The sequence below is a fragment of the Hyperolius riggenbachi genome, chromosome 11 (assembly GCF_040937935.1).
Source record: "Hyperolius riggenbachi isolate aHypRig1 chromosome 11, aHypRig1.pri, whole genome shotgun sequence".
NCBI lineage: Eukaryota > Metazoa > Chordata > Amphibia > Anura > Hyperoliidae > Hyperolius > Hyperolius riggenbachi.
Window position 1 is genome coordinate 43,642,492 of NC_090656.1, and position 27,889 is coordinate 43,670,380.

Genomic DNA, 27,889 nt, shown 5'->3' on the forward strand with positions numbered 1-27,889 from the left:
AGGCGCACGTTAGAGCAGCCTGTAACGCAGCCCAACTCACAGTAATGAAACATCAATGGGCTGTTCACAGTGCCCACATTGCGTTACAGTGTAACGCTGGACGTTATTTGAAAGTGCAGCGTGCTGTGTGTTCTACGTTAGACTGTTTGCACATGCTCAGTATTGTGTGTGTTTTTTTTATTTTTTATTTTGAGCAGGCGAGGAGGAGGGGAGAGTCCGCTATTGTTAGCCACATGGCTAATTAATATTCACTGCACTGCAGTGTAGTGATGGGAAGTTCAGCTCAATTCATTGAATCAATTCATTGAAAAGAGCCCGACTTCCCATCACTACTGCAGTGTTTACTTACTGGAGCGGCTACTGATTGGCTGGTGGGACCACGTGATGCGGAGTGTTCCGATCACGTGGTCCCCGCAGAGTATCAGACAAAAAAGGTGCACCAAAAGCCGCACAACGCAGCTCACTCTGGCGTCCATTCCAACACCACCAGGGGTTGCGTTAGGGGTACGTTATGTGACCTTAATGTCCCCTAAAACGCAACGTCTTGGTGTGAAAGTAGCCTTAAGCTATAGGCTTGCTATACACCAGCGGTTCTGAGTGCTTGCCAGGCTTACAGGGGCAAAAAGAGATCATTTGCATATTCAGTAGTGGTGCATTGTGGTTAACCACAAATATTCACTTATAGCTCAATGATTGCAAGTTTCCTTCTGTTTTAAGAAGGCAAATTTCACCAAGCTTTTAAACCGAGTATCTGTTTTTTAAAACCATCTCTGAGCTAACGTTAGCTACATCTCAGCCATGTGGTAAACTACAAGAAGCGAAGGAGCCAGCCAATGGGAAGAGCCATCCTGTATGAGTCCTCACCCCATTGGTGCCCTAATGCACCCAGGGGCGGGACATCTGTGAGGCCAATGTTTGTTTTGCCTTTCTTGCTTGCCTGCAGTTGAAATTAGAAAGAAGAATCGATCCGGCTCCACTCTGTGTAGGCCTCGGCCTTGCCTCTGTCATTGCAAGAAATATTCAGACCAGCAAAAAGAGAAAACACACACCTTGAGTGAGTTCTCCCTCTATTTTTTCATAAAATGTTTATCACTAACAGAAGTGGCTTGCTGGAATATCTTTACTCCAGCATGAGCATTAGGCCCTGATATGATCAATCTTAGCTTGTGCCAGAGTTTAAACACCTTGCGCCAAGTCGTGATCCTCGGTGTGATAAAGAAGCAAACACTGCAACTCAGCTTGTCACTTCAAATGTCTATTTTTGTTCTTTACCAAAAGAAAAAAAAAAATCACACTTGGCTAAAGAGATGGTGACATCATGGTTGTCATGACAACAGATTCTTCACACAGGCGTTGTGAGGGCTGTTGGTTTACTGGTCTGCAGATAAATCCATGAGAGTGTAAGTCGTCTCCTCGTACGCCGAGCCCTTCGGAAACCCTCCTGTATGTTTTACATGGAGGCTGCAGTGACGTGATTCTGCTGCAGAGACCACTGCCAGTGTCTGCAGGGAAGTGACACAGGCAGCATCCGGAGAGCTTCCCAGCATGCAATACTGTTACTATGCAATTGCTGCAGACAGCAGAGCTCAGAATACTATAGGAAATTGCATAAAACTGAAATTCTCTTAGTTCCGTGGCCTTAATGTGAACTTGTGTCTGAATGCTGTGAAGTAAAAGCAAACCTTTGAAAATGTTGCCGACTTGTCTGAACTTAACCACCCTGGCGTTCTATTAAGATCGCCAGGGCGGCTGCGGGAGGGTTTTTTGTAAATAAAAAAAAAACTATTTCATGCAGCCAACTGAAAGTTGGCTGCATAAAAGCCCACTAGATGGCGCTCCGGAGGCGTTCTTCCGATCGCCTCCGGCGGCCAAAATTAACACGGAAGGCCGCAATGAGCAGCCTTCCGTGTTTGGCTTCTCCTGTCGCCATGGCGACGAGCGGAGTGACGTCATGGACGTCAGCCGACGTCCGCCGCCTCCGATCCAGCCCTCAGCGCTGGCCGGAACTATTTGTTCCGGCTGCGCAGGGCTCAGGCGGCTGGGGGGACCCTCTTTCGCCGCTGCTCGCGGCGGATCGCCGCAGAGCGGCGGCGATCGGGCAGCACACGCGGCTGGCAAAGTGCCGGCTGCGTGTGCTGCTCTTTATTTCGTCAAAATCGGCCCAGCAGGGCCTGAGCGGCAGCCATCGGCGGTGATGGACGAGCTGAGCTCGTCCATACCGCTAAGATGGTTAAAGAGCCGAGCGTGTCGCTGCAAATTTTGGGGGATTTTTGGGGAAAAGGAGTCATCAGGATTCTGGACGAAGCTAACAGTTATGAAACTGTAATCTATACAGCATTTCAGAAGATGTCAGTGCTATATAAATACACAATAATATGGTAGGACATTACACTATGACTATAGTATGATTAGATTGTGAGCTCCTCTGGGGACAATCAGAAAAGGGGGACACACGAAAGAGAGGGATAAAAAGGTTGAGGCACAAGACAGAGAGCCTGGTGGGAGAGAAGAAGTGGAAAACTGCAGACATCACCAGTGCTGTTTGGCAGAGACAAAAGCAGTAGGATTAGCCATACTATGCCAGGGAAAAAACATATATAAATACTTGATCTGTTACATCACACGTGTATTGTACTGTCCACGTTTTGATTTCAGTGAATTTTATATAGTAAATGAAGAGAATTCATTTTCTGGTGGGAACCATGGCTTTTGCCCAAAGTTTGAGGCTAAATCCTGATGTTATTTCCGCCCTTAACTTTTTTTTTCTTTTCTCCTCCAATCGCTAAGTCACCTCAGCCTTGCTTGTAAACACAAGTGAGCAGAGGAACCTGTTTCAGATAGGCAGCTAGGCAGGGAAATAAAGGGAAGAGGAGGGACATATTATAGATAAAAAGAACCCAAAGCATGCAACTGTTTGGCACTGACTGTTAAAGGGCCAGTGCTCCTAAAGTATGTGATAACTCCAAACCATAACAGCAGGCAAAGTTTTGAATGCAGGATTAGCATCTTTATCACTTAATACACTCAGACCAGTTGCTGTTGAAATTTGATTTTTATGGTGACAATCCTGCTTTAATAGAAGCCACTAAAATCTGAAAAGAGAAAAGGGTCATGGGGGAAGACAACAGGGTGGGAGGGGGAGCTGGAAAAAGAGATAAGATTACCTGCAATCAAGTTAATCTAAATTGCCTGGAGCTTGCTTCTCTGCTCACTACAGAAGTTGGCTGTCAGCACTTGTATCACGGCTTCTGCAACAGCACACTGCACTGCATTATTGATTAATTGCTCTGATCAGGATAATCAATAGTCTAGGGCACTCTGGTATTACAGCAGCCAATGCACTTGGCTACTAATGACAGGCAACTTCTGAAGCACTAAACACATCCTGCCACCGTCCCAGCTGCAGCACAGCAATCATTCTCTCTACTCACCCTGCTGCTCTGCACATTCACTCATTGCAGGCTGTGTAGAGAGCAAGGAGTACTGTAGAGATGATCAATGAGATGCAAATTCTTCCAAAAATACAAATATTTATGCAAATGTATGCAGATTGAAAATGTACCAATCAATTTAAACCTAGGTTTAAATTGATTGGTCCATTTTCAAGCTGCATACATTTGCACCAAAAAGTTGCATAAAATGTGCATCAACTCAGAAGAATTTGCATATCTGTGATCATCCCTAGCGAGGATACACATTGCCCACGGGACAGGAAGGAGGATTGCTACATCTAGTGCAGGAAGTAGTACAGTCCCCTACACTGCCTGCTGCTATTTTTTCAAATGTTGCCCAAATACAGCAGCACCCCTAGCCATGGTTACACTGGATGCTGTGAGCACCTGCAGCTTTATGGTAGGTATGCCCACTGGTGTACCAAGCTCAGAATGCCAGGACAGTCAGTGTCAGACCAGGTCTGCCAGAACAACAGCCAAATAAACCTCATTACATGATCTCATCTGACCAAATACCTCAGAGTTTGTTAAAACGGTGATTTCCCCCGCTGCGGTGCACTTTCATTTTCACTGAGTTACAAGTCGACGTCCACTGCGCGCTTCCTTGTACATGCTCCCGTCGCCAGGAGCATCCTGCACAAGCTCAGCATGAGAAAATCTATACTGTGCCTGTGCAGGATGCTCCTGGTGACCACAGCGTGAATGAGGATGCGTGCGGCCAGGATCGCACAGGCGGCGACTAAAGAAACTGAAGGTGTGCTGCAGCAGAGGACTGGAGGATCATTGGGAAACAGGTTGGGCACAGGATGGCTGCAGGGGGCTGGCAGAAGCCCCAGGTAAGTGAAACTATTATTTTACATACTTCAGGTTTCCTTTAAAGGGAACCTAAACGGAGAAGGATGTGGATTTTAAAATAATACCAGTTGCCCGACTCTCCTGCTGATCCTGTGTCTCTAATACTTTTATGCTGCATACACACTTGAGATAAAAGTCTCTGGAAAAGGCAAGATCACAGACCAATTATACCCCATTCCATGTAGTATGAGAGCCATACCTTCGCAGTCTATTCTATGGAGCTGCACTCCCCATCAGATAAAATCTTTGAAAGATGCTGCACACAAAGATGCCCGTACACATTCAAAAGATCATTATCTGCAAAAGATCTCTTCCTGCAATAGATCCATTCCTTCAAAATGCATTCATAGTCTATGAGATCTGCAGATCATCATACACACCTTGTTTAGCAGGCAATCATCTGCAGATCAGATCCACCAGGATGGATTTTCAGATCTGCAGATGATTGCCAGATATGCAGATGAAGTCTGTTAAACAAGGTGTGTATGAGGATCTGCAGATCTCATAGACTATGAATGCATTTTGCAGGAATGGATCTATTGCAGGAAGAGATCTTTTGCAGATAATGATCTTTTGAATGTGTAAGGGCATCTTTGTGTGCAGCATCTTGCAAAGATTTTATCTGATGGGGAGTGCAGCTCCATAGAATAGACTGTGTAGAGTATGGCTCTCATACTACACGGAATGGGGTAAAATTGGTCTGTGATCTTGCCTTTTCCAGAGACTTTTATCTCAAGTGTGTATGCAGCATTAGCCACAGCCCCTCAACAAGCATGCAGATCAGGTGCACTGACTGAAGTCCGATTGGATTAGCTGCATGCTTGTTTCAGGTGTGTGATTCAGCCAGTGCTGCAGCCAAAGAGATCAGCAGGACTGCCAGGCAACCAGTATTGTTTAACCACTTGCCGACCGCGCACTCATACCGCGCGTCGGCAAAGTGGCCGCTCGCGCGAGCTGCTGCTTCCTGTCAATTCACGGCGGGGGGCTCCGTGAATAGCCTGCGGGCCGCCGATCGCGGCTCGCAGGCTAAATGTAAACACAAGCGGAAATAATCCGCTTTGTTTACATTGTACGGCGCTGCTGCGCAGCAGCGCCGTAAGGCAGATCGGCGATCCCCAGCCAAATCAGACATGTCCGATTGGAATTCGATTCAGTTCGATTTGCCATTGTTTTGGCAAATTGAATTGAATCCCAATCGGACATGTCGGATTTAATCGGATCGTAAATAGAATCTTAATCGAATCGCACAAAGAATCGTATCGTGTAGATTGGGCTTAAGAGCGGAAAACTGCAGCTAAGAGTGGTAATCCCGACCTCTGCTCGGGGTAGCGGCCGGAGGCTGTGTGCAGAGCAATGCGCGTACAGGGCATTTCTATATACCTCCCAGGGGATCCTGACGTCGGCCACCATTCTTCTTCCGAGGCTCTGCTTCCTCCTGGTGAGATCGCCAGCTGTCGTCATGAGGACAGGCGGCAACCTCACTTGAGAGTTGCAGCGCCAGCCGGAGGGAAAACTAGAGCACTGGAGCCAGGGAGTTGAGTGATTGCAGAACTGCTGCAGATCTCTCTGGCAGCATGATTTTTTACCAGGTTATAGGGTATGAAAAGGTGCAAAAAAAAATTAACCGGGTAACTTGTGCGTTTACGTACTTTCATTGTACTGTCCGCCTCCCCGCATGGTAGCACTGCAGCAGTACCGCACAGTGTGACTTTTTCACAGTTCAACACAACTTACATGGTGTAAAAGGGGGAAGGTGGGAACTCATTCTTTTATTTGTATTTTTTGTTTGTTAAAGTGGTTCTCCTGGGATTAAAAGGAGAGGTGTAAAGAGGAACTGCAGTGAAAATGTCAAAAAAAAAAAAAAGCTATTTTATTGATGTTAATATTCATTTATAAATTGAAATGATATCATCAGTGTTACCCACTGTAAAATCTTTGCTTTCCCTGATTTACATTCTGAAATTTATCAGATGGCAACATCTTTAGTTCTGCCAGGTGATCTGTATGGACTGTTTGGAGAGTTCTATGCACAGCGGGAGATACGGTTTGCTTGGCAGTTGGAAAAAGCGGTTATTTCCCACAATGCAACGAGGTTCAGACAGGAAACTGTCAGGACCATGGTCATTACATCACACTGTGGGAGTGGTTTATCAACAATATCAGCCATACAGACCCCCTCGATTATCTGTTTGAGAAAAGGTAAAGATTTCTCGTGGGAAAGGAGGTATCAGCTACTGATTTGAATGAAGTTCAATCCTAGGTTAAAGTTCCTCTTTAAAGTGTAAAAGCACCCTCATGTTTTTTACCATACAGATCAGTGGGAACATTAAAGAAAACACCTACCCTGTGCTCTGATTCATCCTTCACCGCTCAGCCTGCTTGTTATCAGCCCTGATAAAATCCCAGACTGAGCATTCAGTCTGGCTTTAGCTGAGACTTTCTTCTCAAGCCCAAGCCTGCCCCCTTCTGGCTCTGCTTTACTGTTTACTGTATAATTGCAGCATCACGGAGAGCGGTTATGAGATGGAAGGTGCTTTGCCTGTACCTGCTAATGTAAGGGTATACTGTAAAATATATATTTTTTAAATCTATATTTGTTAGTCATAACTTGAGGTTTTTAGAAAAGGAGATTTTGTTTTGCACACAGCCCACTAAATAATATGTTTTTCTGATGAACTATGTTTTGCATGGAGTTATAGTATATAAAAAAAAAAAAAAAAAAAAAAAAAAAAAAAAAAAAAGGGCACACCAGAGCGGCGAAAATACCAGGTGTAGTAATTATTTTATAAAATCTATTGGGGGGATATGTTTATTTGTGCCAAAAGCGTTCATCTCTGGTTTCCTTTGCTGCAGTTTGTCCAATACACATCCTTAAAAAGGGGGCCTAATAGAGTCAGGCAGAACTGAAGGCAGACTCCTCTTAGAGCTCTGCTTACAGCACGGCCAGCTGGATTCATGCTCAAAAAATATCTTGCGCATGTTGAGTCACTGATTTCATGAGTAACGTTCATGTAAGAAACAGTCTGAGAAAAAAAACTAATCTTGGCAATCAGCAAATACCTTTGGAAAAAGATATGAGGCAATAGAAACAGCCAGTTGAATAGTGTTAATGGAGCATGCACTTTGTGTGATAAGACAGACTTGTTTTTGTTTCACATGCATTTTACTATAAGGAAGTATTGCAGGCAAAAGGGCACCAGCTAATATATTAATTCCAATAGAGGTTACAGGTTAAATCATCAGAAAGCCATAACAGGGCAGAAGTACACATGTTACAATACAGAGAGCAGCTGCCCCATCCTGATAGTATTTACAGAACATTTCTGTGCTACTCTGTGTCAAATATACCTGAAACAAAAACTCTTAAAGGACCACTGAGGCAAAAATTTTAAAATTTAAAATACCAGTACACGTGTATATGTGTGTATGTGTGTATATATATATATATATATATATATATATTACTTTTCTCCTATGTTCCTGTCACTTACAGTAGGTAGTAGAAATCTGACAGAACCGACAGATTTTGGATTAGCCTGTAACCTCATGGGGGATTCTCAGGGATTTCTTTATTTTCAAAAGCACTTAGTGAATGGCAGTTGCTCTGTCCAACTGCCGAAAAAGTGAACGGTGAGCAGGGAGGCAGGCCAGCATCATTGTATAAATCTTTTTCAGGGTGTTTCTTTATAAAGAATAAAGGTCATGCTGAGAATCCCCTATGGAGAGATGGACTAGCCCAAAACCTGTCGGTAATCTCAGATTTCTACTACCTGCTATAAGTGACAGCAACATAGGAGAAAAGTAATTTATGGCTCATTTTACTCTGGAAGAAATGTATTTGTATGTGTGTATATGTAGTTTAAATTTTAAGATTTTTGCAACAGTGGTCCTAAAAAATAACCCCCACCCTTCCCAAAAAAAAAAAAAAAGCTTGTTGGTCCGTTAGAAGGCATTTCTCTACCTAAATTTCCTGAAACTATCATGACTACAATTATGCTAAACAAAGCGAATTGTCCGTTAGGTAAAACAAACTTTTGTGCAAAAGTAGCCAACCAACTTAATATCTTCAGACAAAAGGGGAACATTTTTGGATACCTGGGGGTATTTTTCAGTGGGTCTGATGACAAGGTTCCCAAGCACCAGAGGCAGAGCTTCCAAAGTGATCCCCCACCCCAGCAGGTAATTTGGGTGCCACTATAGGTGCCCATGTTAACATTTATTTAAAATTAGTGTCTCTATTTGGTTATTTGGGCGCTGGGGCAGCACAACAGCTCTGTTGTAGTTTGGCTACCTGGAGCAGGTGCCCGTAGCAGCAGGAATAGCTATGATGGTATTAGAGGGGACACTGGTTAGCGAAGTTTGCTAAATGCGGTGTCAGGTGTAGGTAGAGGGTAGGTTAGTGTTAGGGACCTGGGAATTTTTCCTAGCTCCCTCTAGTCCGTCAGCTCCCCCGCCATTCTCCCGGGCCAATCTGCTGTGCTCCTGTGGATACAGCTGGGTTGTCAGTTCCTGGGCCTCCTCCATCACAGTCCCATAGCAGTCTGCGCAAGCGCAGTTAGTCTTAACTATGCATGTGCAGAAGGCTCCCAGCCATGGGACTGCGCATACGCAGTATTCCGCGCCTCATGTGAGTCACAGTCTTTATGTCTGCATTTCCCTGCTCCCCCACCATCCATGGTGTGCAGTTGCGATGCTTCTGGGCAATGAGTGTGCTTGGTGCACTGCATGTCCTGCCCCTCTTCCTACATGCCCTGTTAACGTGCAAACATTTTTGCATGGACAAACTCCTGCAGGGCAAAGCAGTGTAGTTCGTTTAGGCCCTGCAAATGTGCACATTCTGTGCCTTTAAATTAGCCGAGATGCTTATCTGCAGCCATTACTCACTTTACACCAATGACTGCATCGCCACAGATCCATCTGTTAAGGTTCTGAAGTTTGCAGACGACAACAGTTGTTGGTCTCATTCAAAACGGGGATGAGTCTGCATACAGGCATGTGGTGGGACAGCTTTCCTCCTGGTGCAGCAGCAACAACTTAGAACTAAATGCTCTCAAAACCATGGAGATGATAATAGACTTTAGGAGATCTCCCCCCCAGCACCTCCCCTTAACCATAAATGGATCCACAATAACCCAAGTAGAGTCATTCAAGTTTCTTGGGTCCACGATCTCAAACGACTTAAAATGGGACAACACTGCCACTATTGTCAAGAAAGCACAACAGAGAATGTACCATCTGCGGCAGCTGAAAAAGTTTGGCCTACCTCAAAAGCTAATGGTGCAGTTCTACACTGCAATCATCGAATCCACCATAACATCATCCATGACTGTATGGTTCAGCTCCTGCTCAGCATTAGAAAAGGGGAGGCTGCAGCGCATCATCCGATCAGCGGAAAGGATAATTGGCTGTAGCTTACCTTCCCTGCAGGATCTTTACACTAGCAGGTGCAGAAAGAGAGCGACCAAAATTGCCTCTGACCCCTCTCACCCAGCTCACTCCATCTTCCAGCGCATGCCTTCAGGAGTAAGATTCCGGTCAATCGCTACCAAAACCTCCAGACACAGGAACAGTTTTTTTCCTCAAGCGGTAGCCATACTTAATGCTGAACCACGTTAGAGCTGCTAGGACTGAAAGTAATCAGCACAGAACTAAACATGAACAATTCTCACATTGCTTACTGCCACTATACTTATAATGTCCTTAACTTGTAATATTCACACTGTCTGTCCTTGTATTGTTTTTTGTTTGTGTTTGTTAAGCAACTGCCAAGACAAATTCCTTGTAGGTGCAAACTTACTTGGCGAAAATAAATTGATTCTGATTCTGATTATAATACAGGTGCTTCTTGGTCATGAGAACACACCATCCCGCTATTGCAGCAGCCCATGAGAATACCTTTTTGTAGTTCTTCTAATGATAATTATTGTTAAACAGTGACATCTTGTGGCAATTTATGGTTATTACAACTTTTACCTTAGTAAACAGTATTTGACACATCCAATATATAATTTATTGTATATGCTTCTTTAAAACAGAAGTTAATTGCAGATATTGTGAGAAAGAAGGAACTCCTACAATACATCACCTCAACTCAACAAGTAAATATGCAAAGCAAACCTGTAGTCAAGGGAAGGGGGGAGTTACATACCACAAGCAGGGGTAAGCTTTTCAAGGCTTGCCAGGTCCTCCACAACCCCTCTTCATCCTTGTGACCGCCCTCCCCTCCATTAAGTGCTGCTACACTGTACAGGCACCAGTGAGTTGGCCTCTGCACAGTAGCACACAATCGCTTGTGCATGGAGAAACAAGCCATACAGAAACTGCTCCCTCCGTGCTACTGTGCAGGTGCGGGCCATTCTTCGCACCTGCATAGTATGGCTGCACTCATCAAATACTGTTAGACTAACAAAATGTTCAGCCTTATTTCTACTATCCTATAAGTTTCTATACCTGTTCTAATGTGGTCTGGATTATTGCAGCCTTTTCTAGTTGCTCTGTCTCTGTAATAGATCTAATCTTTTCTTGTCAAGCCTTGTCGAGACAAAGAGGAATGCACTGTCTCTGCTTTGATAGGGGGACATTATGCACACCCCCTGCAGGCTCTACTGTGTGTGTACGAGTCACAGGCAATGGCCTCAATTCACTAAGCTTATTTCCTGTTTTTAACAACGTTTCTAGAGTTGTTACCATGGTGATAAGGCATGTAGTATTCAGGAAACATTTTACCTCAGGCAAACCTAAAGTTAACTCTTCTGTCTTTAAGTTAACTCTTCAATCCTTAAAATAACTGCAGAGTTAAAGGCAGGCATTTAATTAACGGTGTGTGAAAATAACTAAAGAGGAGGTAAATTAACTACAGAGGAGGTAAAGTAAGGAATGAAGAGATAAGATAACTCTCTCACTGTGTGGAGGTAAGTTTTCTCTTGCCTTATCTCCAGCATGATCTTAGTGAATTGAGGCCATTGTCTCTGCTCACAGCCAGAGTCTCTGCAAGGCTCGTGGAGCTGAGACATTTCAAACTGCTGTGAATGCAGAGAGATCAGTGCAGAGCTCAGACAAGCAGCTAAGGAAACACATGGGAGTAACATTCCAGCAATCAAGTCACATTTGAGAGGAGCTTCTGCAAACAGGCACCTGCTCTGATGATGTATTGTCTGTTTGGCGGCCATCTTCATTGTTTACAAAAAACAATGAATAAAACAGTGATTTTATCACCAGAAAAGCAGCAGGAGCAGCGAAAATGTCACAGAGGGGGCTAGGAGAAGACAACAAACAGGCTGGTACGTTTATTTATGTAACATTTTCACAGTACAGATTCTCTTTAAGAGGGCCCCAGCTCAGGAATGTAGAAAGATCAGGGGAAGCCTCTGCACCAGGGTTCCTTGAGGACATTGAAAGGGTTCCCGGGCATTTCTTCCTCCGGTGAGCCTGGCCTCAGTTGGCGGAGTGAAAAAGTACCTCCTTTGTTCCTCAAAGGACAGACTAAATTTGGGAGCAGTATAATAAGGAGCGCAGTAACAACCAACAGTATAATGGTGATGCAGTATAATAAAAAGCCCTGTTATAGGGGCGCACTATAAGAAACACTACCACAGGTTACTGTTATAGGGAGCACTAAAGAGGTGGAACATGGAATGGGGACTAAACAAGAGGCTGCTACAGTTAATACGTTTTTAGCCACACCTTATTTTAGGCTGCTTACACACTAAGACGTTACAGGCGCACGATAGTGCATCCTGTAACGCTCCCCCAACGCACAGCAATGTAACACAAGTGGGCTGTTCACACTGCCCACGTTGCGTTACATGTAACGCTGCACATTCTCCCGAAAGTGCAGCATGCTACGGCGTTAGAGCGGCTTAAGCCGCGTTAGACTGTCTGCACATGCGCAGTCATGTTGGGGAGGAGCGGAGAGCAGCCAGGCACATGGCTAATTAATATTCACTGCACGTTGTGACGTGCAGTGTTTACTTCCTGGTGCGGCTACTCTGTGCGGCATTTGGCCGGCGGGACCACGTGATGCCGTATGCGTCCAAGAGTACGCATCACGGACGCCAGAGTGAGCTGCACAACGCGGCTCACTCTGACGTCCACATCGAAGAGCACCAGGCCTTGCGTTAGGGGCACGTTATGCGACCTTAACATAGCACCTAACGCAACGTCTTGGTGTGCAAGTAGCCTTAAAGATTGAGCCACCTGCAAAATAAATCCTGACTCCCTCCGCTAATACAGGGAGTCCCTGAGATCCAAAAATTATTTGAAATGTTCCACCAGGGTGAAAAGGTTAATCAAAACTGCTCTGGATCATCCATCTGCTACTTCCTCCGTACAGTTACTTACGGCTACTACTTAATTGCCAGTTAATTTAGAGCAGGGATGTGGAGTTGGAGCATTTTTTGGGTACCTGAAGTCAGAGTCATAAAAAAAAAAATCTACCGTCTCCTTATAAATGTAATCGGTTATTAAAAGAAAAATACGATAAAATGTTCTATTCATCAGATAATAACAATCATAAATAACTTGTATATACAGTAAAAGCAGTTATTAGTCCAAGAAAACTACGGTAAGTAATACATCCAATTAAAAAAGACAAACAGTTACTAGTGTTGCTGCAAGTTGTCACAGTATTTTTAAAATCCAATATACATATCTGATTGTGACTGTATATCTGATGTGTACACATGAATCTTTTATAACATCTTGGCAGTAAGAATAAAGCCTGAAGAGCAGATGTGTCACTAGTAGGGACGGCCAATGAGATGCAAAGTATTCTGTGTTCATGCAAATTTTATATGCAAATGTGTGCTGCTTGAAAATGGACCAAGCAAATTCCACCTTTGCACGATTTGATTCGTCCATTTTCAAGCTCCATACATTTTCATACAACATTTACATAATCCTGCATCAACTAAGAATTTCATCTCACTGCCCTTCCTTAGTCACAGCTGAGATAGTATGCAAACTGGCATTCATACATAACTTTAGTGCATTACAATAGAATAACATTTTATATGAGCTTGTATATTGGTGTACACCATTGTCTGTATTATTATGTACCCCATGTTTGATTCTTACTTTGTACAGCGCCACGGAATATGTTGGCGCTTTATAAATCAATAATAATAATGAGCTGTAATTTGAGCGTTTAAGAAAGGACCGCAGTACAGGCGTCCATGAATCTTAAGTCAAAGTATAGGTGACGCAAGGGGTTTTTTTTTTGTCTGGTAGGGTTTAAAGATATATATAAAAAAAAAAAAAAAAAAAAAAAAAAAAAAAGGGGCTCACTGTCACTTTTAACCACTTAAGGACTGCAGTCATTAATCCCTTAAGGACCAGAGCCTTTTTTTTTCCATTCAGACCACTGCAGCTTTATCGGTTTATTGCTCGCTCATAGAACCTACCACCTAAATGAATTTTGCCTCCTTTTCTTGTCCCTATTACAGCTTTCTTTTGGTGGGATTTGATTGTTGCTGTGATTTTTAGTTTTTATTATATTCATCAAAAAAGACATGCATTTTGTCAAAAAAAAAAAAAAAAGTTTAACTTTCTATGCTGACATTTTTCAAATAAAGTAAAATTTCTATATACATTTTTGTCCAAATTTATTGTGCTACACGTCTGAGGAAAAAAAAAAACATTCAGTGTATATTTATTGGTTTGGGTAAAAGTTATAGCGTTTACAAACTATGGTGCAAAAAGTGAATTTTCCCATTTTGAAGCATCTCCGACTTTTCTGAGCACCTGTCAGGTTTCATGTGGGGCTAGAATTCCAGGATAGTATAAATACCCCCCAAATGACCCCATTTTGGAAAGAAGACATCCCAAAGTATTCACCGAGAGGCATGGTGAGTTCATAGAAGATTTTATTATTTGTCACAAGTTAACGGAAAATGACACTTTGTGACAAAAAAAAATACAAAAAAAAGTTTCCATTTCTGCCAACTTGTGGCAAACAAAAAAGAAAAGAAATCTGCCACGGACTCACCATGCTCCTCTGTGAATACTTTGGGATGTCTACTTTCCAAAATGGGGTCATTTGTGGGGTGCGTTTACTGTCCTGGCATTTTGGGGGGTGCTAAATTGTAAGCACCCCTGTAAAACCTAAAGGTGCTCATAGGACTCTGGGCCCCTTAGCACACCTAGGCTGCAAAAAAGTGTCACACGTGGTATCGCCGTACTCAGGAGAAATAGTATAATGTGTTTTGGGGTGTATTTTTACACATACCCATGCTGGGTGGGAGAAATATCTCTGTAAATGAGATTTGATTTTTTTTACACACAATTTTCCATTTACAGAGATTTTTCTCCCACCCAGCATGTGTATATGTAACAATACACCCCAAAACACATTATACTACTTCTGAGTACGGCGGTACCATGTGTGGCACTTTTTTGCACCCTAACTGCGCTAAGGGGCCCAAAGTCCAATGAGTACCTTTAGGATTTCACAGGTCGTTTTGAGACATTTGGTTTCAAGACTACTCCTCATGGTTTAGGGCCCCTAAAATGCCAGGGCAGTATAGGAATCCCACAAATGACCCCATTTTAGAAAGAAGACACCCCAAGGTATTCAGTTAGGTGTATGGTGAGTTCATAGATTTTATTTTTTGTCACAAGTTAGCAGAAAATGACACTTTGTGAAAAACAAACAACCAACAACAAACAATACAATTCCGCTAACTTGTGACAAAAAATAAAATCTTCTATGAACTCACCATACTCCTAACGGAATACCTCGGGGTGTCTTCTTTCTAAAATGGGGTCACTTGTGGGGTTCCTATACTGCCCTGGCATTTTAGGGGCCCTAAACCGTGAGGAGTAGTCTTGAAACCTAAAGGTACTCATTGGACGTTGGGCCCCTTAGCGCACCTAGGCTGCAAAAAAGTGTCACACATGTGGTATCGCCATACTCAGAAGTAGTATAATGTGTTTTTGGGTGTATTTTTACACATACCCTTGCTGGGTGGGAGAAATACAGTGGCTTGCAAAAGTATTCCTTGATGTTTTCCACATTTTGTCACATTACTGCCACAAACATGAATCAATTTTATTGGAATTCCACGTGAAAGACCAATACAAAGTGGTGTACATGTGAGAAGTGGAACAAAAATTATACATGATTCCAAACATTTTTTACAAATCAATAACTGCAAAGTGGGGTGTGCGTAATTATTCGGCCCCCTGAGTCAATACTTTGTAGAACCACCTTTTGCTGCAATTGCAGCTGCCAGTCTTTTAGGGTATGTCTCTACCAGCTTTGCACATCTAGAGACTGAAATCCTTCCCCATTCTTCTTTGCAAAACAGCTCCAGCTCAGTCAGATTAGATGGACAGTGTTTGTGACCAGCAGTTTTCAGATCTTGCCACAGATTCTCGATTGGATTTAGATCTGGACTTTGACTGGGCCATTCTAACACATGGATATGTTTTGGTTTAAACCATCCATTGTTGCCCTGGCTTTATGTTTAGGGTTGTTGTCCTGCTGGAAGATGAACCTCCGCCCCAGTCTCAAGTCTTTTGCAGACTCCAAGAGGTTTTCTTCCAAGATTGCCCTGTATTTGGCTCCATCCATCTTCCCATCAACTCTGACCAGCTTCCGTGTCCCTGCTGAAGAGAAGCACTCTCAGAACATGATGCTGCCACCACCATATTTGACAGTGGGGATGGTGTGTTCAGATTGATGTGCAGTGTTAGTTTTCCACCCCACACAGCGTTTTGCATTTTGGCCAAAAAGTTCCGTTTTGGTCTCATCTGACCAGAGCACCTTCTTCCACATGTTTGCTGTGTCCCCCACATGGCTTGTGGCAAACTGCAAACAGGACTTCTTATGCTTTTCTGTTAACAATGGCTTTCTTCTTGCCACTCTCCCATAAAGGCCAACTTTGTGCAGTGCAGGACTAATGGTTGTCCTATAGACAGATCCCCCCACCTAAGCTGTAGATCTCTGCAGCTCGTCCAGAGTCACAATGGGCCTCTTGACTGCATTTTTGATCAGCGCTCTCCTTGTTCGGCCTGTGAGTTTAGGTGGACGGTGTTATAATTTAAGTAGGCCTCAGTTACTTGGCCTGAGTTTTATGTAAAAGGCTTGTCCGCAGTGTATGCCTTTAAAATAGACAGAGGCATCTCAGGGTCTGCGTGTAGCAGAAGATACACGCAGATACTGAGAACATGTTCCTAAGAGAAGGCCATCTGTTTACTCTGACCTCCACTTACAGGACAGGAACAGTAAACATTGGCCATATTTACTAAACATTCACATTCCCGCATCTGGGTCAAGTGCCTCATCGATTATTAATCGAGTAGGTGTGTATGATGACACCACAAGTGAGTCCACCAATAGACTTATTTAGGGGGTGGCGAAGATGATGTCATATTTAACTCTTTCCTAGCCGGTATTAAATCTGGAGTGAGCAATGGAGAACTCACTTCTGCTTCTTCCTTCTGCACTAGCTCGCAAGGCCGACTGGGACCTAAGCATGTTCGTCCTTTCTGTAATCTGATATAATGTATGCTGTACATATGTAGTTTAGTGTAACGTAGTTAGGAAGAAGGTACCTGATTGACTTCAAGAGGGAGTCTAATCATGAGCTTATAACGCAACATGAAGATTGGCATGGCTAGGATATGATGAATGTATCTATCTGTATTCCTGTGACTTGAATAAATAACGGAAACATTGAAAGAAGCCTGAGCAAGTCTATATCCTGTTTGCTGTGTGGAGAGTCAAGTGATCTCACAGTCTGTGAGACGATGGTGTCGAAGCAAGGTGATAAGAACAGTTTATAACAGTGGTGCCGTTAAACCCTTCCCTGTTTAGCAAAACAGGTGGACGGGCCGGGGCCGAAAAAGAAGTTTTCAGGATATTCCACAGCAAGACAAGCGGAATAGACGGACGCAGACAGTAAAGCTTATCAAGCTGATACTGATAAGTGGTGTGGGATGTGTGCGGGAGTCAAGCACACGGCAGCGATTCGAAAAATCAGCGGCGAAACTCTTGGACGTTACACTGTAACTGCATGTGCACACAGTTACAAGCCTAAAAACCTGGGTCAGAAGGAACTCTCCGAGGCTACGGCTGCTCGCAACTGCCGCTGGAGATTGAGCCGCTGTGGGGGAAGGTGGATGCCCCCCACTGACGTTCCGGTGTCCACAGAGGTTTCGTGGGAAAAGTTGCGGAATGCTGGTGAATTGCGAAGAATCTGCTGCTCAGGCAAGTTTGTTTACGTTGTTGTATGGCCTTATCTGTGTTGTATTTGGGTATTATAACAAGGAGAGGTTAATGTGTTAATGTGTACATTCTGTGTTAAGTGCAGCATGGTGGCTGCGGGCTTCTCATCTCTCCCATGCATGGTGGGAGGGGGGAGTCTGGTTTATGTGCTTGGTTTTTTTTTTTTCTCCCTCTTCAGATTCAAGCTTCCTGTGTTGTATATTTACGGAGTGGTTATCTCTGCATTTGTCTCAGGCATGTTTGTGCTGGCAAGAAGTTTTTTTTCTCTTCTCTTCTCTTCCCGTCTCTACAGAGGCTGGGAAAAAGGGGGGGGGGGGTCCCCCGCAGCAGGAGATAAGCCAGCGGTGCTTCAGTCTGTTGGGGCTGGATGGGGGGGGAGAGAGGGGAGAGAGGAGGAAAGCGAGTGTCTTTCTGTTTGTGAGATGTTCTGCACGTTTCTCGCATTTCCAGTCGGGCGGTTCTTAGTTATGTCTGTGATAGAGTGAGAAAGATTCCTACGTCTCTGGGGATCCGTATGTCTGATTGCAGTTCGGATTACAGCTGAGACGTGAAGGAATGCTGAGGCTGATTTTTGTGCACTGTGGATAGATGCTGTGTGTGACTAGGCATGTTTGTTTGTATTTTGTTCTCTCTCCTAGGTCTATAGGAACGAGAGGCTGCTATGGGAGCAGCCATCTTGGCTGGCAGTCCAGGACTCAAAATGGCGGCAGTGGAGAGAGCCCGCCCCCGTGAGTCATGGCCCCCACACGTCATGGCAGGGGGGAGGAGGGGCTGGGGGGATCCACGTCACGTCAGGCTGTGCTCGCGGCTCCGGGCAGAGCAGCTGAAAGGAAGGGGGGTAGAAATACAGAGACGTTCTCCTGTGTGTCTCGGTTCTCAAAGTATTTCCCCAGAGTTTTTCCCAGAGTCCATGGACAGGAATGCCAGAATAGGAAGTGTTTCCCAGCTCGGTGCAGGGACACACGGAGCAGTACAGATCGGAAATGGGTCTGTACTGTGTTGCTTATGGGATTATTCCTGTAAGTGAGGCACCTTAATGGGTGGTGCAGCATGAGTTCCCAATAGAAGGAAAGGGGGACAGCGCATCAAAGGGGGTGCCGGAGTTGGAAAAAAGGGAGTTGACCAATTCGTGTTTCCGTCGCCGCTTCTGCAGAGCGGTAACGTTTTTTCCGGTTTTGTCGTGAATAGGACCAGAGCTGGACTGAGAGGTCTATGCTGGGCTGGAGCTGTTTTGTGTGCGTTTTTTTTCGTCCACTGATTGGTCGAATATGTTTTTTCCAGCTCCTATCAATTGTAGCACAAAGAACAAGGACGGACAACAGTTCATGGGGCAATTATACAGATGATAGAATTGCCGTTTACAGAGTGACAGTGTATCAGTACGCTGTTTGCCATGTGACTACCTTCCATGTGGGCATTCAGGGATCTGCATACAGGCATGTGACGCTGGTATGCTTAGCCCTGCACCCTGTGTAGTTTAAGTGCAAAGTGCTCCTTCCTACAGGGAGGCAGCCAGTTTTTTTTGGTAGTTTAGGTGGTGGCACGGCAAACATTGGTCAGAGGGTACAACACACAGAACTTCTAGCAGAGCTGGTATCGCGATGAAGTTCTAGACAAGGAAATGCGATAATGAGTAAGAGCATTGCAGGCTCGCCTGCAAAGCAGCATCAGGTGTGGCATCCGTAATCTGTGCATGCGACGGCCGCGCATGGACAGATAAGGGGGGATGTGGAGTGAGCTGCAATGGGGGAGAGCTTCCAAAGGTGAAGCGAGCTTCCATAGGTGAAGTCCGCGGGAGCATATTTTAAACAGGTAAGTACTGAAGATAGTACTGAGGTAGGGGGGTGAAGTTTAACTCCAATCTACCAATAAGAGTAAACAGAGTTCATGAGAACCATAAAGCAACGAGATCAATTACGGTATATATTGATCAATTTAAAGTGTAAAGAGTACAAGCCGCAGGGCGAATCCCAAATCATTAATAAGAATTGATTTGTTTGTATTTCGATTTCAGGTGTTTGGCAATATGGATTTGAGACGGATGCCGTGCTGGCAGCAAAGCTGGAGATGTCAGTCGGATAAGCGAAAGGTTCCAGATGCCAATCTAAGCTTGGAGGAACACGAGATTCCTGAAATCGGAAAGAGACTAAAACACGAGATTCCTGAAATTGGAAAGAGACTAAACCACGAGATTCCTGAAATCGGAAAGAGACTAACAAAACTGTCGGAGCAAAGCATAATGCAAAGTGCTAATGTTTTTCTTTCCCAGGGTGGTGCTTTTATAATGAAGTGTACCATGCTGATGGTGATCCTAGGTTGCCATTCCGTCCTAGGAGAACGAAGAGAGGACATTCTCATGTATAATAAGGGGTTAATGAGAATGCAAGGCCCAAGCATGTTAATGTTGGGTGACAAAGGTACTGATCCTTTCACACCTCCCTCCGCTTGGCACAGATGGACCATGCAGGGACGGAGGAAAGGAGCACTTGTGCCAGGAGAAAGCAAATTTCATGGCACAATGTGGGTGAAAGGTCTGAAGGGTCAAGTGTGCGGGCAGTGGGAATTTAATGGCAGTGTAAATCTGCTATTGAATGCCACACTCCCAGAATCAATGCACCGATCCAAAGGTTTGTTAAAAGGTACATTGCAGTACAATGGGTACATGCAAAAGGGGGAGTGTGTGATTCAGGGGTACCTTGTCTTGGTTATGCAGAGTGAGATGGGTCCAGATTGGAGAGGAACGAGCAGGAGGCGTCAATTCTCTTACCAGAGAGACGCAGGGGACCACATCACACTCTGGAGCTACCAACAGAGAGTGCCTCTGAAACAACTATACACACGTAAAGGCTGGAAAGCCAAAGGTGGGAGGTTCTCGAAACAAGAAGTAAAAATCGAGATCAAGCCACATTTCCAGGTGACAAAGAGGGTGGGGAGAGCGGTCCCGGGGGAGGGAAAGCCCACACAGGGAACCCCATTCACACCACACGGGTCACAACAGGGGACGATATTACACAGTCCATATGCAACAGCTTATCCTCATGAGAGTTGGGTAAGTGATAGAGGTACTCTTAATCGAAAGATTGCAGAGAGTACAGTCTTCCCGACCTCAGGTACATATTGTGCCTCAGGACGTAAGGGGGGAAGAGGTCCAATCAGGACAGCTGGGGACATATTTTGTCAGCGAAAGATTGGACAAGGGGAGGTATATTAATTTTTCTGGAGAAGGATCTTTTGCATGGCAGCTTCGAGATGTTTGGGTGAACAAATGGAAACGGTGCAACATTCCTTTAGGCACCGCCACTTCCTTAGTTCCCACCTCAACCCATGTCTTACACCAGGACCTGAGAGGTCAACCTTTTTTGGTGCTAGACAGGGAGGTGAAACAAGTAGAGTTGTCCTCATGTGGGCAATTCTTGCAGAAGTACCTGCGTTGGCCGGGGCAAGTCAAATTTAGTGAAGATGCCTGCAGGCTCAATAACGCAGAGTGCGAGGCTACCATTCAAAAGATCCACCCTGAAGCCCAACCGATAGTTCCGGTGGCGGAAGGAAAGGTTTGGTTTTTAACATAAGGTCTAATGATACATTCAAGGTATATTCTCATAATTGTTCCGATAAGGGGGAGTTTCCAAGGGGAACATATTGTGTGAGTGGAGATCCCATATGGATCCTGTCATCCAGGTTTGATGACGTTGTTTCTCAAATTGTTAAGAGAACTCTAAAGGTCAAAGTTTCACGGGTAGTTCCCGTCCTGAAAGAGAACACGACATGGGACAAAGGGGAACAGGGTTTGATCCAAGACGGCCACATTTTGTTACAAAGGTTAAACAAACAGTACACTAAGTTAGAGGTAAGATTTCACCATGATACAGGTGATCTTAACGAGGTAGAACACAAAAATGAGCAGGTGAGTTCCAGTCTGCCCTGGTGGACAAAGGTTCCGGTGATGTTCCAGGGACACTCGGACGGGGCATCTGCAGTTCCAAAGTTCTTTCTACACCCACTGGTCGTCTGGATGGGGATGACAACTTTAGGCATCGTTATCCAGGTGAGGTTGCGGGTTAAAATTACGTAAAATAAATTAACCGGTCCAGAGATTGGTGCCTCATAAACAATCTCCGGAACCAATAGTTTAAATTAAGGGATATACAGGGTTACGGGTATAGGTTTAGTAGTACCTAGGAGCTGATTGTATAAAGGCGCTCTTTTAGAAGGCACCTGGCACTGCTCCGTTTTGTAACAACCAAACGAGTTTCACTTTTCTGTGGTCATGCAAGTTTGTGAGTGATACGCAAGTGACGCAAATGCTGAGCATGTGGTATTGAGGGACTTAGAAGTAGGGCCTCCCCAGAGAGCCTGGTTACAGGAAGACCAAGAGGTCTTGCTCTCTCTCTTCCAGGGGTAACCGCCTAGAGCAGAGAAGTTGTGTGAGCACGAACATCGAAAAGTGAAACATACAAGAAAGAAACCAGGTACTGGGAGGTTCAGACGCTGGGATCTGCGGGTCAAGCCGTTTTAGGGGGGATTGTTATAATTTAAGTAGGCCTCAGTTACTTGGCCTGAGTTTTATGTAAAAGGCTTGTCCGCAGTGTATGCCTTTAAAATAGACAGAGGCATCTCAGGGTCTGCGTGTAGCAGAAGATACACGCAGATACTGAGAACATGTTCCTAAGAGAAGGCCATCGGTTTACTCTGACCTCCACTTACAGGACAGGAACAGTAAACATTGGCCATATTTACTAAACATTCACATTCCCGCATCTGGGTCAAGTGCCTCATCGATTATTAATCGAGTAGGTGTGTATGATGACACCACAAGTGAGTCCACCAATAGACTTATTTAGGGGGTGGCGAAGATGATGTCATATTTAACTCTTTCCTAGCCGGTATTAAATCTGGAGCGAGCAATGGAGAACTCACTTCTGCTTCTTCCTTCTGCACTAGCTCGCAAGGCCGACTGGGACCTAAGCATGTTCGTCCTTTCTGTAATCTGATATAATGTATGCTGTACATATGTAGTTTAGTGTAACGTAGTTAGGAAGAAGGTACCTGATTGACTTCAAGAGGGAGTCTAATCATGAGCTTATAACGCAACATGAAGATTGGCATGGCTAGGATATGATGAATGTATCTATCTGTATTCCTGTGACTTGAATAAATAACGGAAACATTGAAAGAAGCCTGAGCAAGTCTATATCCTGTTTGCTGTGTGGAGAGTCAAGTGATCTCACAGTCTGTGAGACGATGGTGTCGAAGCAAGGTGATAAGAACAGTTTATAACAGACGGCCTTGTCTTGGTAGGTTTACAGTTGTGCCATACTCCTTCCATTTCTGAATGATCGTGTGAACAGTGCTCCGTGGGGTGTTCGAGGCTTTGGAAATCTTTTCGTAGCCTAAGCCTGCTTTACATTTTTCAATAGCTTTTTATCCCTGACCTGTCTGGTGTGTTCTTTGGACTTCATGGTGTTGTTGCTCCCAATATTTTCTTAGACAGCCTTGGAGGCCGTCACAGAGCAGCTGTATTTGTACTGACATTAGATTACACGCAAGTGCACTCTATTTAGTCATTAGCACTCATCAGGCAATGTCTATGGGCAACTGACTGCGCTCAGACCAAAGGGGGCTGAATAATTACGCACACACCACTTTGCAGTTATTTATTAGTAAAAAATGCTTGGAATCGTATGATTTTTGTTCCACTTCTCATGTGTGCACCACTTAGTATTGGTCTTTCACGTGGAGTTCCAATAAAATTGATTCATGTTTGTGGCAGTAATGTGACAAAATGTGGAAAACTTCAAGGGGGCCAAAAACTTTTGCAAGCCACTGTATCTCTGTAAATGGACAATTGTGTGTAAAAAAAATTGTCATTTACAGAGATATTTCTCCCACCCAGCATGGGTATGTGTAAAAATACACCCCAAAACACATTATACTACTTCTCCTGAGTACGGCAATACCACGTGTGACACTTTTTTGCAGCTTAGGTGCGCTAAGGGGCCCAACGTCCTATTCACGGGTCATTTTGAGGCATTTGGTTTCTAGACTACTCCTCACTGTTTAGGGCCCCTAAAATGCCAGGGCAGTATAGGAACCCTACAAGTGACCCCATTTTAGAAAGAAGACACCCCAAGGTATTCCGTTAGGTGTATGGTGAGTTCATAGAAGATTTCATTTTTTGTCACAAGTTAGTGGAAAATGACACTTAGTGAAAAAAATAAAAATAAAAATTTCTGCTAACTTTTGACAAAAAAATAAATAAAAAAAAAAATCTATAAACTCATCATACACCTAACGAAATACCTTGGGGAGTCTTTTTCTAAAATGGGGTCACTTGTGGGGTTCCTATACGGCCCTGGCATTTTAGAAGACCAAAACCGTGAGAAGTAGTCTAGAAACCAAATGCCTCAAAATGACTGTTCAGGGGTATAAGCATCTGCAAATTTTGATGACAGGTGGTCTATGAGGGGCTGAATTTTGTGGAACCAGTCATAAGCAGGGTGGCCTTTTAAGATGACAGGTTGTATTGGCACAGAAGTGCAGGAAGTTCTCAAATCGTGACCTGGACATGGCAGCAGAGAGCATGGGCATGTGATGTATTGGGTGCATAGACCAATAAGACCGCAATACATTCTTTTTGACTAGACCCATGTTAAGGAGAAGGCCCCCAAAAAATGTTACGTTCAGAAACTTGGAGTGGCTTCCACCGAAAAGAATGGGCATAGTAGCTTCTTGGATTGGCGGTTGCGTATTGTGTGGCATAACGGTTGGTCTCAGCCACAATCAAGTCATACCAGCAGTGATCAAAAAAAAATTCTGTCACTGCGGTGGGACGGGTGAGGGTTTGGCCGGGTGATCAGAAGCCCGCAGGGGGGCAGATTAAGGCCTGATCTGATGGATAGGAGTGCTAGGTGGTGACAGGAGGTGATTGATGGGTGTCTCAGTGGGTGATTAGAGGGGAGAATAGATGCAATCAATGCACTGGGGAGGTAATCGGAAGGGGGTCTGAGGGGGATCTGAGGGTTGGCCGAGTGATCAGGAGCCCACACGGGGCAAATTAGGGCCTGATTTGATGGGTAGGTGTGCTAGGGGGTGACAGGAGGTGATTGATGGGTGTCTCAGGGTGTGAATAGAGGGGGGAATAGATGCAAGCAATGCACTGGGGAGGTGATCGGGGGTATCTGAGAGCGATCTGAGGGTGTGGGCGGGTCATAGGGTGCCCGCAAGGGGCAGACGAGGGTCTGATCTGATGGGTAGCAGTGACAGGTGGTGACGTCGCGGGTGGGCGGAGCCTAATGCCGGCAGATGCATGCGATCTCCGGTATTTCCGTGTCCCAGGACCCGACGCCCATCGGCATACGCGGTCCTGGGTGTGCCACTTTGCCGACGCCCATAGGTAGTGGGCAGTCGGCATGTGGTTAAACTATTTCCCCCCCTCTCCTAACTTTATGTGAATGATTACTGGTAGAAGAATTAATTCACAATTGGGAGAATGCATGCGCGGGAGCGCAAAAACTGCAGGATTCTGCACTGGACGTACCTTGTACATCCAGGAGCACAGAGAGGCACAGACTTACAAATCAAGACTTTTTTTTTTCTATTTTTAACCACTTGAGGACCACAGTCTTGAGCCTTTTTCTCCATTCAGACCACTGCAGCTTTCACGGTTTATTGCTCGGTCATACAACCTACCACCTAAAAGAATTTTACCTCCTTTTCTTCTCACTAATACAGCTTTCTTTTGGTGCTATTTGATTGCTGCTGCGAGTTTTACTTTTTATTATATTCATCAAAAAAGACATGAATTTTGTCAAAAAAATGACTAACTTTCTGTGCTGACATTTTTCAAATAAAGTAAAATTTCCTATACATTTGAGCGCGAAAGTTATTCTGCTACACGTCTTTGATAAAAAAAAACTAACAGTGTATATTTATTGGATTGGGTAAAAGTTATAGTGTTTTAAACTATGTTGCCAAAAGTGATTTTTCCCATTTTCAAGCATCTCTGACTTTTCTGCCCACCTGTCATGTTTCATGAGGTGCTAAAATTCCAGGATAGTATAAATACCCCCCAAATGACCCCACTTTGGAAAGAAGACATCCCAAAGTATTCACTGAGAGGCATGATGAGTTCATAGAAGATTTTATTTTTTGTCACAAGTTAGCAAAAAATGACACTTTGTGACAAAAAAAAAAAAAAAAAGTTTCTATTTCTTCTAACTTGCGACAAAAAAAAAAAAAAAAAAGGAAATCTGCCACGGACTCACTATGCTCCTCTCTGAATACCTTGAAGGGTCTACTTTCCAAAATGGGGTCATTTGTGGGGTGTGTTTACTGTCCTGGCATTTTGGGGGGTGCTAAATTGTAAGCACCCCTGTAAAGCATAAAGGTGCTCATTGGACTTTGGGCCCCTCAGCGCAGTTAAACTGCAAAAAAGTGCCACACGTGGTATTGCCGTACTCAGGAGAAGTAGTGTAATGTGTTTTGGGGTGTATTTTTACACATACCCATGCTGGGTGGGAGAAATATCTCTGTAAATGACAATTTTTTTATTTTTTTTACACACAATTGTCCATTTACAGAGATATTTCTCCCACTCAGCATGGGTATGTGTAAAAATACACCCCAAAACACATTATACTACTTCTGAGTACGGCGATACCACATGTGTGGCGCTAAGGGGCCCAAAGTCCAATGAGTACCTTTAGGATTTCACAGGTCATTTTGAGACATTTGTTTTTAAGACTACTCCTCACAGTTTAGGGCCCCTAAAATGCTAGGGCAGTATAGGAACCCCACAAATGACCCCATTTTAGAAAGAAGACACCCCAAGGTATTCCGTTAGGAATATGGTGAGTTCATAGAAGATATTTTTTGCTTCAAGACTACTCACGGTTTAGGGTCCCTAAAATGCCAGGGCAGTATAGGAACCCCAATAATGACCCCATTTTAGAAAGAAGACACCCCAAGGTATTAGGTTAGGAGTATGTTGAGTTCATAGAAGATTTTATTTTTTGCCACACATTTTGCTAAACCGTGAGGAGTAGTCTAACCAAATGTCGCAAAATGACCTGTGAAATCCTAAAGGTACTCATTGGACTTTGGGCCCCTTAGCGCACTTAGGGTGTAAAAAAGTGCCACACATGTGGTACCGCCATACTCAGGAGAAGTAGTATAATGTGTTTTGTGGTGTATTTTTACACATACCCATGCTGGGTGGTAGAAATATCTCTGTACATGACAATTGTTTGATTTTTTTTACACACAATTGTCCATTTACAGAGAGATTTCTCCCACCCAGCATGGGTATGTGTAAAAATACACCCCAAAACACATTATACTACTTCTCCTGAGTACGGCGATACCACGTGTGACACTTTTTTTGCAGCCTAGGTGCGCTAAGGGGCCTAACGTCCTATTCACAGGTCATTTTGAGGCATTTGTTTTCTAGACTACTCCTCACGGTTTAGGGCCCCTAAAATGCCAGGGCAGTATAGGAACCCCACAAGTGACCCCATTTTAGAAAGAAGACACCCCAAGGTATTCCGTTAGGTGTATGGCGAGTTCATAGAAGATTTTATTTTTTGTCACAAGTTAGTGAAAAATGACACTTTGTGAAAAAAAAACCAATAAAAATCAATTTCCGCTAACTTTTGACAAAAAATAAAATCTTCTAGGAACTCGTCATACACCTAACAGAATACCTTGGGGTGTCTTTTCTAAAATGGGGTCACTTGTGGGGTTCCTATACCGCCCTGGCATTTTAAGGGCCTAAAACCGAGAGTAGTCTGGAAACCAAATGTCTCAAAATGACTGTTCAGGGGTATAAGCATCTGCAAATTTTGATGACAGGTGGTCTATGAGGGGCCGAATTTTGTGGAACCGGTCATGAGCAGGGTGGCCTTTTAGATGACAGGTTGTATTGAGCCTGATCTGATGGATAGGAGTGCTAGGGGGGTAACAGGAGGTGATTGATGGGTGTCTCAGGGGGTGATTAGAGGGGAAAATAGATGCACTCAATGCACTGGGAAGGTGATCAGAAAGGGGTCTGAGGGGGATCTGAGGGTTTGGCCGAGTGATCAGGAGCCCACACGGGGCAAATTAGGGCCTGATTTGATGGGTAGGTGTGCTAGGGGGTGACAGGTGGTGACAGGAGGTGATTGATGGGTGTCTCAAGGTGTGATTAGTGGGGGTAATAGATGCAAGTAATGCACTGGCGAGGTGATCAGGGCTGGGGTCTGAGGGTGTGGGCGGGTGATTGGATGCCCTAGGGGCAGATAGGGGTCTAATCTGATGGGTAGCAGTGACAGGGGGTGGGTAATTAGTGGGTGTTTAGAGGAGAGAACAGATGCAATGC

The 27,889-nt window shown here is 44.4% G+C and overlaps 1 long non-coding RNA gene across 1 annotated transcript in view; it reads left to right on the top strand.

Annotated features, from left to right (window-relative positions):
• Positions 1-942: 942 nt before the first annotated feature.
• The window catches only part of LOC137538303 (uncharacterized), a 67,872-nt gene continuing 40,925 nt past the window's right edge, over positions 943-27,889 (top strand). The window contains exon 1 of the long non-coding RNA XR_011024743.1: positions 943-1,054. This is a non-coding gene — a long non-coding RNA (uncharacterized lncRNA). The remainder of the gene's footprint in view (positions 1,055-27,889) is intronic.